General features: G+C 41.0%; 1 pseudogene; it reads left to right on the top strand.

Moving 5' to 3' along the window:
- The first annotated feature begins 329 nt into the window (after positions 1 to 329).
- Positions 330 to 945, top strand: LOC147437003 (uncharacterized; annotated as a pseudogene).
- The last annotated feature ends 12,630 nt before the right edge of the window (positions 946 to 13,575 follow it).

Below are 13,575 nucleotides of genomic sequence, written 5' to 3' on the forward strand. Positions count from 1 at the left end.
TCTCTCTCTCTCTCTCTCTCTCTCTCTCTCTCTCTCTCTCTCTCTCTCTCTCTCTCTCTCTCTCTCTAAGCATGGATCCTCTTGTGTCTGAGCTCGCGCTCATCTCTCTCTCTCCCTCTCAGCACTCTCTCTCTCTCTCTCTCTCACGAACTCTATCTCTATAGGTTCCTCTTCTACTTGATGATTCTTGAGGTATGTAAACACTTATTATGCTTTGTTAGTATCTTGCTAATAGTGCAAGAAGTGCCATGTATTAATTAAAAGTATAGCGTGTAGTTATGATCTGTATTGTATTTCTTGTAGAGCAATCCTTTGAGAGTACTACAACAATGGAGCACAGTGAAGAACTTTCTATCAGCTCATCATCATTGAGTAGAGAAGCTCAACTTCAGCGCATAAAATTAATGAGGGAATATTGGGTTGCTCAGAAACGAAAGCAACGTAAGGCAACGGTCAGCTTTGTGACGGAAAGCAATACGGGGGAGATGGATGAAAGAAAGAAACGAAGGATATGACAATCTATGGTACAACACTTTGATACATTAACCGTGGGAATGGATGCAAGTGGTAGGAAGGAAATATTTGATGAACTTCTTCAACATCCTTGCTTCCGTACTATGCATAGTAAATCCAAAGAATTGGAAGCAATTATGGTGAGAAACATCCGCAACACTTTGAATCATGTGAAGGTCCCAAGATCTTCAGACGAGTTTTTTGTGAAGAAATCAGCAATGATGATGTTGGTGAATGGTGGAAGCGAGGAGCAAAACACTGACATGAGTATACCACAAGCTGCCAAGCTTATGGGGATCCACAAAAGAAACTTATATTCAGCCAAACATCACTTAATAGTGTCAAGTGAATCCGATGGTTCGTTCCCTGCATCTGCGTGTCATAGAGATGATGCACGGAGAACTCACATCACTCAAACTGTTAAAGACATAGTCTTTCAATTTTGGACGGATGAGACGAGGGTGTCCCCCAACAAGAAAGATGTTTGCTGTAAGAGACTAGCTAGATGTTCATATGTAGAGCATCCAATCCACCTTCTTGAGGAGCCTCAGGTAATTGATATATTTTTTTAGCACTTTTTATTGGTGCTACAACTCATATACAACATTATGTTTCTATACCACTTTTTATTGGTGCTACAACTCATTACTGCCACAACGTTATGTTTCTATACTTCTTTTTATTAGTGCTACAGCTTGTTTTGGCGTTTTGCACCACTTTCTAGTGGTGATGCAACATTAAAAAGTGGTGAAACATTACTATACTGGTCTCTAATTGTATCTGAACCACTTCTAAAATTTGATCAATAGTTCTAAATGTTTTTGAAGCACTTTTACTTGTGTTTCCACACCACTTTTTAGTGTGTTTGAACCAGTTTTTAATGTTTTGCAGCAGGTTTTAATGTTTAAGAAACAGTTTTTACTAGAAATGCACCAACGCTTCACTGTAAACCCTACAAAGTGGTGTTCACCCACTAAAAAGTCTTGTTTACCCAATGCTAACAAACGTGTTTCACAAACTCGTAGGAGTGTTACAGGTGCAAACATTTTTGGTGGTGCAGCTCACTTTTTCCAAGTGATGTAGCAGCTTTTAGTCATGGTGCAACAGTTATAGTAGTGCCATAGACTTTTTACTGTTGCTGCACAAATGGTGCCCACCACCTTATGATGGTAACCAAAACCATATTAGTGGAGCTTGAAAACATTTTGTTAGTAAACACTTACAAGTGCTGTCACACCACAATGAAGCGGTGCACACAACACTTACACGTATAAAAACCACTTTCACCTGGTGTCTGACCGCATTCGAGTGGTGAGAAGCCACTTTCATGTGCTAAGTCACTACGTCAGTCCATCACTCCATGCAAGTGGTGAGGCACCACTCCCAAGTGGTGTGACACCACTTTCAAGTAGTAACTAAAACCTTGTCACTGCAATCAAGCGGAAAGTTCCCGCTTTCAAGTGGCCAGACACCGCATTCAAGTGACAAGAAAACGCATTAAAGTGGTGACTACCCACTTTGAACTAGTTTCTCACCACTCTCAAGTGGACATCAAGTGGTGACACACCACTTTCATGTGCAAAGTACTACGTTGGTAATCACTCCATGCAAGTGGTGAGACACCACTCCCAAGTGGTGAGACACCACTTTCAAGTGGCCAAAAACTGCATTCCAATGACTTGAATGTGTGTTCAAGTGGTGACTTCCCACTTTGAACTAGTTGCTCACCATTCTCAAGTGGTCATCAAGTGGTGAGATACCACTTTCAAGTGGTAGCTTAAACCTTGTCACTGCAATCAAGCGGCAAGATCCCGCTTTCAAGTGGCCAGACACCGCATTCAAGTGACCAAAATCAGCATTCAAGTGGTGACTGCCCACTTTGAAGTAGTTGCTCACAACTTTCAAGTGGTCGTCAAGTGGTGAGACACAACTTTCATGTGCTAAGTCACTACGTCAGTCATCACTCCATGCAAGTGATGAGGTACCACTCCCAAGTGGCAAGACACCACTTTCAAGTGGTAGCTAAAACCTTGTCACTGCAATCAAGCGGCAAGTTCCCGCTTTTAAGTGGCCAGAAACCGCATTCAAGTGACTAGAATCCGCGTTCAAGTGGTGACTGCCCACTTTGAGCTAGTTGCTCACCACTCTCAAGTGGTCATCAAGAACTTTTCACAAGAGCTCCTCCACTTCCAAGTTGTGTTGGACCACTATCTAGTTCTGATGCTAGTCTGTCACCTAGTATTTTGTCCCTCCCAACTACTTTTTAAGTGCTAGATTTTAATTGGTGACTGGCCACTTTGAACTAGTCGCTCACCACTCTAAAGTGGTCATCAAACACTTTTCACAAGAGCTCCTCCACTTTCAAGTTGTGTTGGACTACTATCTAGTGCTAATGCTGGTCTGTCGCCTAGTATTTTGTCCCTCCCAACTACTTTTTAAGTGCTAGTTCTGAACTTCCCCAGAACTTTCATGTCCTTAATCACCACTTTTTAATCGTTGCCCACCATATTCAAGCAGTGCACACCATTTTTTATTGGTGGTTCATCACCGTCAAGTGGTTTGAATTCACTTTTAAGTCGTGCCAAACCACTTTTTAGTTACGGTGAATGCGGTTTCTCACCACTATTAAGTTGTCCTCACACAACCTCTTAATATTCTACCTTTTTGTATGGTTACTAGTTTCTACACTAATTTGTATTTGTGGTGCATTATTTTCATAGGTAAAACAATACTACTGAATGTATCATTACTAGTTTTTAGTGGTGCACACCAGTTTTTAGTGATATAGAATCACTTTATAATGTTTTGAAACAATTTAACCAGTTTTGAATGCTAAGTTTATTTTTAACATTTGTATACATGTATATTGCAGGTGGAGCTTTATTTAAGATTCAAGACAAAGTATGCAGATATTCAGATTTCGCAACGTTGCTTCGAGTCTATGAAACCGTTCTTTGTCCGAAAATTGAGGGATCGCTACACCTGCTGTTGTATTGTGCATGTACAAATGATTTTCCTTAAAGAGGCAGTAAATCACATGCGGACTCGAAGTTTTGATCTTCACGGTTCTTGCTGCATGTGCAACTGCCCTATATGCCTTCATCATGATGAATTTGTCAACCATGGATGTCTTACATACAAAAATGCAAGTATTGTTGGGGTATAAAGCCCAATGTGGTCGCCCAGGTAAGTGGGCGGGCCGCCAGGTATGTACACATATTCTTTTGTAAAAACCTAATAAGAACTCACTATGCTCTACACATTATAGTAGAGCGAGTTCACCATATCGTCGTGCTCTTCTTCTCGCACTCTCTCTCGTGTTGCAGTTCCGCTCGTACTCCTTCAACTGGTATCAGAGCTCAGATCGAGGCTCGGAGCAGCACTGCAGGAGGCTAGAGTCACCAACTCAGATTGGAGTGAAATTCGACAGGCGAAGACACGGCCCCAAATCTCGTGGGATAGCCCGAAGGGCTTGGTGTTGTCAGAATTTCATTCTGAGGTCATCTCGGCCACCGTTCGGCTTCAACAAAGGTCTGCACAGGCCATTTTTCACTACGTGGTCTCGACGGGTGCAGATCCGACTCTGCAAATTTGGGGTTTTCGGCCTACGACTACAGGTGCTGAGGATATAGACACTCCCAAAGTGTTGATTTGTGGCTGTCTAAACATCGAAGGACGGCTCACAGTTCTTGGAGGCGTGTCACATACGACACGGGCGCATCTACACACAGACTGTAGGCGACATCCACTAGTTCATTAGGTAGCTTGTGTTTTTTGCTTGATATTCCAGATTTCATCTGACATTGCAGGTACTTCCACATGGGATGTATTGTCAGAGATGATGTATGTTTGTTGAGGGTTTGCTCGCTGTGAGTCACGCAACAAACAACCGCCGCAGCGATTACAACATATAGTGGGAAATTTGTGGATGTATGACTTTGTGGGAAGTCTATGTACTGTCAGATTTACTGCAGCCTTTGTTGAGGGTCGAGTGAGGTTTTATTGAGTTGGGGGATTCTCGAATGTTGAGATCCTTTCGGTGATACAGGTCTTGGAGCGATCCCTCGAGCATCCTTAGATAGGCAGCTAGGATGTATTGACTGTGAGTTAGACAGTTGGGATTGCATCTTTGCTTTACTGCCGTTGAGGCATTGTCATAGTCTATGCTTATAGGACAGTGACAGGTAAATGAGAGAGAGTACAGGTGCAGGACAGGTTTACCCGCAGCTTACAGTGTCAGAGAGATAGTGTTTTTTGGTCTGTTTTTTTAGTACACCAGAGCCATTTTACAAAGGAGACTCTGCCAAAATTTATGCAGAATCTGAAGCTTTCTTGGTTCATTTGACAGGTTGATATTGGTTCAGAGGTCAGTTTACAGGGGAAACTCTGCCGAATTTTTCCCAGGAAAGTAAACCACTGTGAAGTGTAGCTATGGCTGGATCACAGGACACTGCTCTTTACAATATCAAGAAGCTGGATGGAACCAATTTCCCATTGTGGAAGAAGAAGATTTGGCACGTGTTGGTACAAAAGAAGCAGATAAAACCTATAAAGCTCAAGGGGATAAAACCAGAAGATATGGAAGAAGATGAATGGAGCGAAATGGATGAATTGGCACTTTCTACCATTATGCTGACTTTGGCAGAAAGCGTTTACTTCAATGTAGCAGACGAGATGTCGGCTTATCAAGCATGGTTAAAGCTGAGTGATCTTTATGAGAAGCAGAGTGCAGCTTCACAGGTATACTGACTTAAGAAGCTTGTTGACTTGAAGATGAAAGAAGGGACACCTATGTCCAATCATCTGAATGAATTCAACACAATCAAGAGGAGTTCCATGGATAGCCACTTATCAAACACAATGTGGAGTAGCTAGTCATACGTGGTAAAACACTTATTGGACTTTCTTAGGTGGGTGGACATATACAGTTGTCCCAGACATTGCGCAGATTTTTATATCTGGAGTCATCTACAAGCAATGTCCGAGAGGACTCATATTCTTGAAACTTGTTCCAGACATGGTAAAGGGGCTTGAAAGACAGAGGTTCACCTGCAAGGTCTCTTGGAGCTCCAGCAATCTCTTCAAAATACGACCACTTCTCACATTGCTAGTTTGAGAAGAGATCCCTAAAGTAATAAGTCCTATGTTCCCATATGTCTGGCCAACATGTACTGAGGATTAGCTCAATGTTAGCAGCAGTACAAGTGCTCCAAATCATTGCATCTACTATTTGCCTCAAATCCCAAACAAATTGCTCAACATCTCTACGGTAGTAGATCCACACCTTCTCGTCCACTCTTTTTAGTTTAACTATGTCGGAAGCTGGACGTGGAGGGTGTTTAAGTTGTCCAGTCTTTGGATCACGTTTGGTTACATCTCGTTTCACGAATAGTCCATCGAGATCAAGGATGATGAGTTTTTTTATCTTGCAAAAATTCGAAACAAGATATCCCCATCCAGGGCAGTTTGGCAAAATCTCCTCAGTTTCGGGGCAAACTGCTGGTTCCTGGTCTTCCTCTACTTTATCTGGTGTTACATCTACATCCTGCTCTACATCCTGCTTAGCTGCTATGTCTTCAACCTTCTCATATGGTTCTTAAACATATCCAATCCAGCTAAGTTCTGCCATAGACAAGTACCATGCCTTAAAAACCTCAATCAGTCTGACATATTAACCTTTTCAAAATACAGTTGAAAAGTATACCTTCCAGGCTATTGATTTCCATTTCATTAATTTCATGAACTTCTATGGAAACAGTCCACCTGGCAGAAGATACTGCAGAAAAAATAAGCTCTACTTGAAGATGCTCATGATGATGTCGGAAAGAACTACAATAAATAGACAGTCAATGAACAATATGAGTACAATAAATAGACAATCAATGAGCAATAAACAACTAGTGAATGCAAAATAAAGCCGTCGTTTTATTATCATCAAAATGAGGGTACAAAGACAAAATTACAAAGAGGCTACAAAGCACAAAAGGTTAATAGGGGCTACAGAAGTTTCTTGCGGGACTTTGGTTTGGGAGGTTTAAGGTTGGGTGCTCGGAGGTTAGTCTTTTTCCGAGTAGATGAAGGATCCTTGGATTTTTTACCTCCTAGAGTAAGCAATGGAGTCTCGGATGCAACCTTAGCTTTTTTCTTTGGTGTGGTGCGCTCTTCAGTGTTGCTCCTCTTTTTCCTACGCCCCAAAATCTCTGCACAAACATCTGAAATAAGAAGATCCGCGTCCTCATCACACAAGTTCACTATTGTATCCTTTTCAATTGGCTTCTTAGATGATTTTTCAGCGTCCTCTATGTCCTTGTTCATTGCAGGTTCTGGCTTCAGAGGCACCTCGGCTGACTCCTTGGATGCGTCACCTTGAGCTCCCACTACATCTGCTCTTTTTTCAGCCCTTTTTCTGCCTTTTGTTGGTCCGAAGTGTCTTCACTTGCTTGTTTCTGGGATGCATTCTTATCCCCGCACCCACCACACTTGCTATCAATATTGGGCTTGCGTGATGACCCAGCTTGGGAGTGTGCTACATAAAAGACAATGTAATAATACTCAATATTAAGTTATGAGAAGAATGTTCCACAGAATATTACTAATTTCATCAACAGGAGATCCAAAGATGACTTCCATTGGATCTTTCTCTGCAATTACATGGAGAAAAGAAACAAACTGATCAAGAAATGAATCTACAATCAGCTTCATATCATAAGGTATAAAAACATCGATTACCTGTACCAACATGCTCATCCATGTTTTCCTCTCCAGGTGCCAGCAGCTTCAAAGCATCTTTTAAAGGTTCCTCACATCCATGAAATAGACACTGGCCGGCAGACTTACAAGCAGTTACAAAACAAAGTGGGTGATACGGATGTTGACACCGGAGCATGTAGACACCGGTAACAACATTCTGCATGATAGACATCCCACAAGCAACACAATCACCTAACTGCACACAGCTATTGTCCGATCCCAAATGAACAGGCACCCTGACAGGAAGGATAGGCATTCTTGACTTGAACAAATTAATAATCATTTCCACAAATCGAAGATGCCTTGTCGCCACTTCTACTTCCCATAACAAAGTGTCATGCTGACCCTGTAAAAAAATAGCACTGGGTACTTTATAAAATAGTATAAATGTTTGTGCATTACGTTCAAGAGTCTTCATCACTTTATGTGGTACCACTTAAGAGTGTTATATAAACACATTTAAGTGGTCTTTTACCATATAAAATGGTCTCTAACCATTTTTTTCTAATTAGAGTTTAACCACTTTTAAGGAATATCAACTACTAATAGGTGAATCAATCAAGCTTACATACCTATAACTGTGCTGCCTCTTCACCTAGGTTATCGAGATTGTGCACTTCAAAATCAAGTCCCATGTCTTTGAGAGCCTCCTTTCTCATTTGAATCAAGGTCTCAAGCTTTGACATTGCTTCCTCGTTTGGTACAAGCCCAGCCTTATGCAACTTGAGTTCCTCCATATCCTTGTTCAGTCTCTCTACGATCTTGGCGGCGCCTCGCATCAAACCAGCCTGCTCATCTCTCTTTGTCTTTGATTGATCTAAAGAAATTTTTATTGCTTCGAGACATTGCTGCTTCTCTTTTAACTTTTCAGCAGCATTAGCCTTCATGTCAGAAATAGCTGCTACATCAGCCGTTGACGCAGAAAATGTAGTCGAGGAAACATTTGACATTCCAAATGTTCCCATCAAGCCAAAGGCCCGCTTCTTTAGAAATTCCTCCTTAGCCTGCCCTGAAAATTGATGTCCACCTGAGTATGTCTGCCAGTCAAAGCCTGTGCCAGTACTGTCAGTGTAATTAGGCATATTTTCTGCATTAAATTACCACTCGTTTCCAAGACATGGACCGTTTGTGAACCTCCATTTCTCCAATTTCCTATTTAAAGTTTTTTGTTGGCGTAACATTTTGATAACACCTTCATCATACACAGCCCATGCAACTAAACCTTTAGAATCTTCAGCGCCCTTGCACTTCTGCCAAGTAAATCCATGTGCAAAATGCACGCCTACCTCGTTGTTTGGGGGAGCTCCCTGATATACTTTGTGGTATAGCAGGAGACATTCTTCATCCATTTCAGGCCTCAGCCCCTTTAAATGCATCTTCTCCTTTTGGTGGCGCTTGTAAAGCCATACCCTAAGCCACTCCTCATCTGAGAAATCATCATCACATAGGAGCTTCGGATCCTGGCCAACCAAGCATAGCCCATATTCGGTATGAAAATCTTCCTTGGTGAAGAAAAATTTTGTTTGAGTGGGTAAGGCCACTCGTGGTACTGTCCACCTCCCTGTAAAAACATATATGAATGCATGTTAGTATGTAATGAGCCATAATTAAACTTGTTTTATCAACAATAAGAAGTGGTTGAAATGATTTCTGCACCATTCTAAGTGGTACTGCAAAATTTTTAAGTGGTGGTGTACCACTAAATGGTTCTCAACCACTTAAAACTGGTTAGGTAACACTAAAAAGTCCTGCTACACCACTATTTGTTGGTGATACATCACCTTTTGGTGTTTCTTCACCACTTTAAAGTGGTGCTCTAGCACATAAAAGTGGGTTGAACCACTGTTCAGTTGTGCTACACCGATGTGAATTGTTGTACACAACTTAAAACTGGTGCTACACTCCTAAAAAGTGGTGCTACACCAATAGAATGTGGTATCTCCTTGTAAAGCTTCATCACTTAAAAGCACTTAACCACCACTTTTAGCAAAGATGCAGAACTAAATATTATTGCACTTTTGTAAAGCATTACTAAAAAGTGGTTCTACAGCACTGAAAGTGGTTGACCATCACGCACCACCACTTAAATGTGATTTGAACCACAAAAAGTGGTGACCACCACTTTATTGGTGTTTACAACTTTATACCAAATAACATTCAAGTTAAGAAGCACCACTTTTCAGTGGTTCTACACACTTTTAAGGTACCGAATAACCTTCTAGTTAAGAAGCACCACTTTATAGTTGTGTTCACCACTTTATAGTGATGTTGACCACTTTATAGTGGTCTTCACCACTATAAACACCACTTAAATGTGATTTGAACCACAAAAAGTGGTGAACACCACTTTATTGGTGTTTACCACTTTATACCAAATAACGTTCAGGTTAAGAAGCACCACTTTTCAGTGGTTCTACACACACCACTTCAACATAGCCTATCAGTGGTGATGTACCCATAAAAAGTGGGGTTCACCCACTTGATATTTACTAGTGGTGTGCACACTACTTTTTCCTAATAAAGAAACACTTTAATTGAATCCATGGGGGAAATACCTGCATCTAACCTGCTGAACATTTTGCTTCTTAGGTGTACCCTTGGGGGACTCGGAAGTTCTTTTTGTCGCATGCACGTGCAAAAAATTCAAAAATTTTACAAGACATAAAACCAATTTTAGAAATGCATGCATGATGCATCTAACCTGTTTTGATAGGCGACTCTTGCGTAGAGCTCTTTCCCTTCCTAGGTGTACCCTTGTCAGAGTCTGAAGGTCCTTTTGTAGCCTGGTTCTTCATCCTGAAAAAATCACAAATGCCACATAGATACAACATCAATGGTTAAATGCATTCATGCTTGAATCCACATGATGCATTCGTATAAGCATGCACACATAGTTGATAAAATCTGCATTCATGCTTCAAGCTGCATGATGCATTTTTATAAATCATTCACAAGGGTGATCAATTAGATGTGCACAATGCATATACATTCCAGAAATAAATTATAAACTCACACATGCATCATTAATAGTTACAATCCATGATTATCTTGACACACATTTTTTTTTTTTTGCAATACCCTCCCCAATAGAGGGCAGACCATATCGCCAAGGGTTGAACCTGGGTCCTTACGCACCCATCCATTCACTTTAACCACTAGGCCAATCCCCCTTTGGTTATCTTGCCACACATTTAGAGACAAGCATACAACGCTTCTACATCTGCATGAATCATGTTAAAACATGGATCAATGCCACCTGGAAATGCTACCTAGGTAAACCAGCCACATTCAAATTCAACCAACATTTGAGATAGCATGCTTCAAGCTACATGATGCCACATACCTGTTACTGCTGGCAGGGGATTTTTACTAAAGTTGATGACCAGCCCAACAAAAAGTACTCCTCCTAAATTTTCTTGCTGTTGTTGTGATGTTGCTGCTTGTTGCTTCGGCTAGCAGAGAAACGCAAAGGAGGGAGAAAAGAGGGAATCAGAAACCTGAATGGCGTGGGCAAGACAGAGAGAGGGGGGAGGAACGAGCGAGACAGAATGGGAGGGACGAGACTCGAGAGAATATGTGCATTAAGTACTTGAAAGTACCTTGAGGTGATCATTAACCAGTAAGCGCTTTCACTTAGTACACATCAAATTTTAACCCTTTTTTTTCCATAAATTTTGAATTTAATCCCACTGTTTCAAACGCCTAAACCACCCGTTTTCTCAACCCAAAAACCATATACTATATAGTGGCAAAAGCGGTCCACCTATACATGCTTTCACCCGGCAGCTTCTTGAGCTTGAGCTCAAGTCATCACCTTTAAAGGAATTGCAGGCTCCACCGTAGATCCGCTTGAAGAAGGCATTACGCCTACAACATTCATTGTTGCTTTCCCCCTGTAGTCTAGATTCTTAGCACAGTGTTGGAGTAGAGGGTCTCTCCCACAACCTTTACAGAATACAAATAATTCTATTTGTGGAACCTTGTCCGAATACCCTTGTGCCCAATGGTCACTTCCACATTCATAGCATGGATCTTTTTGTTTCATAGATGATGATCCAACCGATGGTTGTTCTTGCCTAGTAAGAATTTCCTTTGAACCATAATTCTGATTGGCTATGAACATGAGTGTATTCTCATCCATGGAGTATTGGTTTTTCATGGGTTGTGCCACATATGTTGACTGAGTGTAGTTGACTACTACTCTACCATCATTCAGAAGAGGTGGTTGTTGCCCTAGCACACATTGTGGCTTTGTATGAGTGTTATACCATGGAATTGGGTGATCCCCTCCACAAGTATTACATCCCCTCAAATGTGGTTGTCGTACAATCGGGTTTTGTATGATGACTTGATTAACTCTTCTAGTCACCTCCTGGACCACTTGGTCAAAGTGCTGCATCGTAGAAGTTTGAAAATCTTTTTTTTTGTTGCAGGTTCACTCTTTGGATAAGGGGCACTACTAATCACATTATCTGTATCTTCGGCCACCTCTCTATAGGCCTTACAATAGTCAACTAGATAGGAGCTTCTCTAGTGACTTACTCAAATTTTGTGCATCCTTTTAGATGTAGGTCTTTTTTTAGAGTCTCGTTTCTCAAGCCCTCTATGAAGAGAACTAATAATCTCTCATCTTGCGGTAGCTCTCTCAAAGGACATCTCTTGATGTATTGTTTGAAGCGAAGTATAGCTTCTTTCACTTTTTCATCCTTTTTGTTTGAAAGTGTAGATTTTAGACACTGTGTTGTGTTTGATTCCCTTTTTCAAGAACTCATCTACAAACTCTTGTAAGAGTTGCGCTATGTTTGGAAAATCATCTCTATTTAGAGGTTGGAACCACGTCAAGGCTGTTCCTTCCAATGTCAACCCAAATCTCTTATACTGTGTATGGAAATCCACAATTTTTTAAGCTATCAAAACTTGTATGAAGAGTGAGACATGAGCGTATGGATCCCCAGACCCATCGTATTTTGTTTTAGCACATTGAGCTTGTGGTTCACTCACTAGTCTAACCAATTTGTGGTCTCTTGCAAAGGAAGATCTTGTGCTCTCCTCTCATCTTGGAGAAAATCCCAGTGGAATCCTCTCATATGTGTGCCCTGTCATTGTTATTGGCTGAAAGTAAGTAGAGATCGAAGTTCTCTTGTATGTGTATCATTCTAAGTCAGTTGGATTGACAAGTTTTTACTCTCTTGCATACTTATCTACCATCAAAACTTGAACTTAATGGGGATCTGTATACATGAATTCATAGAGATTCTTATGGAATGGCATCTCTCCAGCATAGGGTTCTACACACTTATAGAAGATACATAGATCCCCGTTTGTGAACCTACATAAGACCTCATGAGTGTAATCCATTAGAACTCTTATGGATTTGTTGGTTTTGATGAATCTCACGTTTGGTTTGTCTATCAAAGGATGTCTCTCCTCTAGGTATTCTCCTAATCCCACTATTGAAGGCATTGTAGTGTTTCTTGCGGTTTTCATGTCTTTGAGTGAAGTAGAAAACCTTGGTGGTGGAAGATTTGTCATGGTTAAGGCTCACTCAAAACTTTCAAGATAGTCTCTTACCAGCCCACTTTGACTTAGTGCAAAGTATCCGTTTTCACCCCTGCTCAGACCTCTTAGAAGTTAGGTCTTTGGGATCCTTTGGTCTCTGGAAATTTGTCTTGAGGTACTGTAAAAGATGGATTTAGGAAACTTCATTAAAATTCAGCTTTAAAATTTCTGGTCTAGGTGTGTCTTATTGCCTGCAATCTTTCTTCCTCGCTATACCTGACTCAATTTCGAGTTGTCTATCAAAAGTTAGAGCACTTTTAGTGAACTGCACTCGAAGCAGCACTCAAAACAGTTTCAAGATCAAAACACAGGAACTTTGGCTGGTATCTTGGCCTCCTGAAGGTATTTTTAACTCAAACTTGAGATTTGAAATATCCTCAAGTATGTCTACAAGATTACCGAGTCAGATACTCCCACTATGCTAAGGTACATGGATCGCGATCCATGTTCCTCTGTCAAATTTTCTTCTCCAAAATTTTCCAAATTTTGATTCTGTGTAGACAAGGTCATATGCAGGCTTTGTACCAATTTTCATCAAATTCTGAGGTTGAGGTACATGGATCGTGATCCATGTTCAACCACATTTGGACTTGATCTCTAAGGAGTTTGTTCCTGACTATGTCCACAAGCTAAATCTCAAATCTTTTTGAATTTGGACTTGGTTTGATAGATCAATGTCCAGTACAAGGTATGCGGCACGATTTTTAGTATGTCACCTGTTTAGTTCCCTTTTGACCCAAATTTGCTCAAATT

Source organism: Adiantum capillus-veneris, chromosome 17 (assembly GCF_014529385.1).
Source record: "Adiantum capillus-veneris isolate H3 chromosome 17, ASM1452938v2, whole genome shotgun sequence".
In the NCBI taxonomy this organism is placed as follows: Eukaryota; Viridiplantae; Streptophyta; class Polypodiopsida; order Polypodiales; family Pteridaceae; genus Adiantum; species Adiantum capillus-veneris.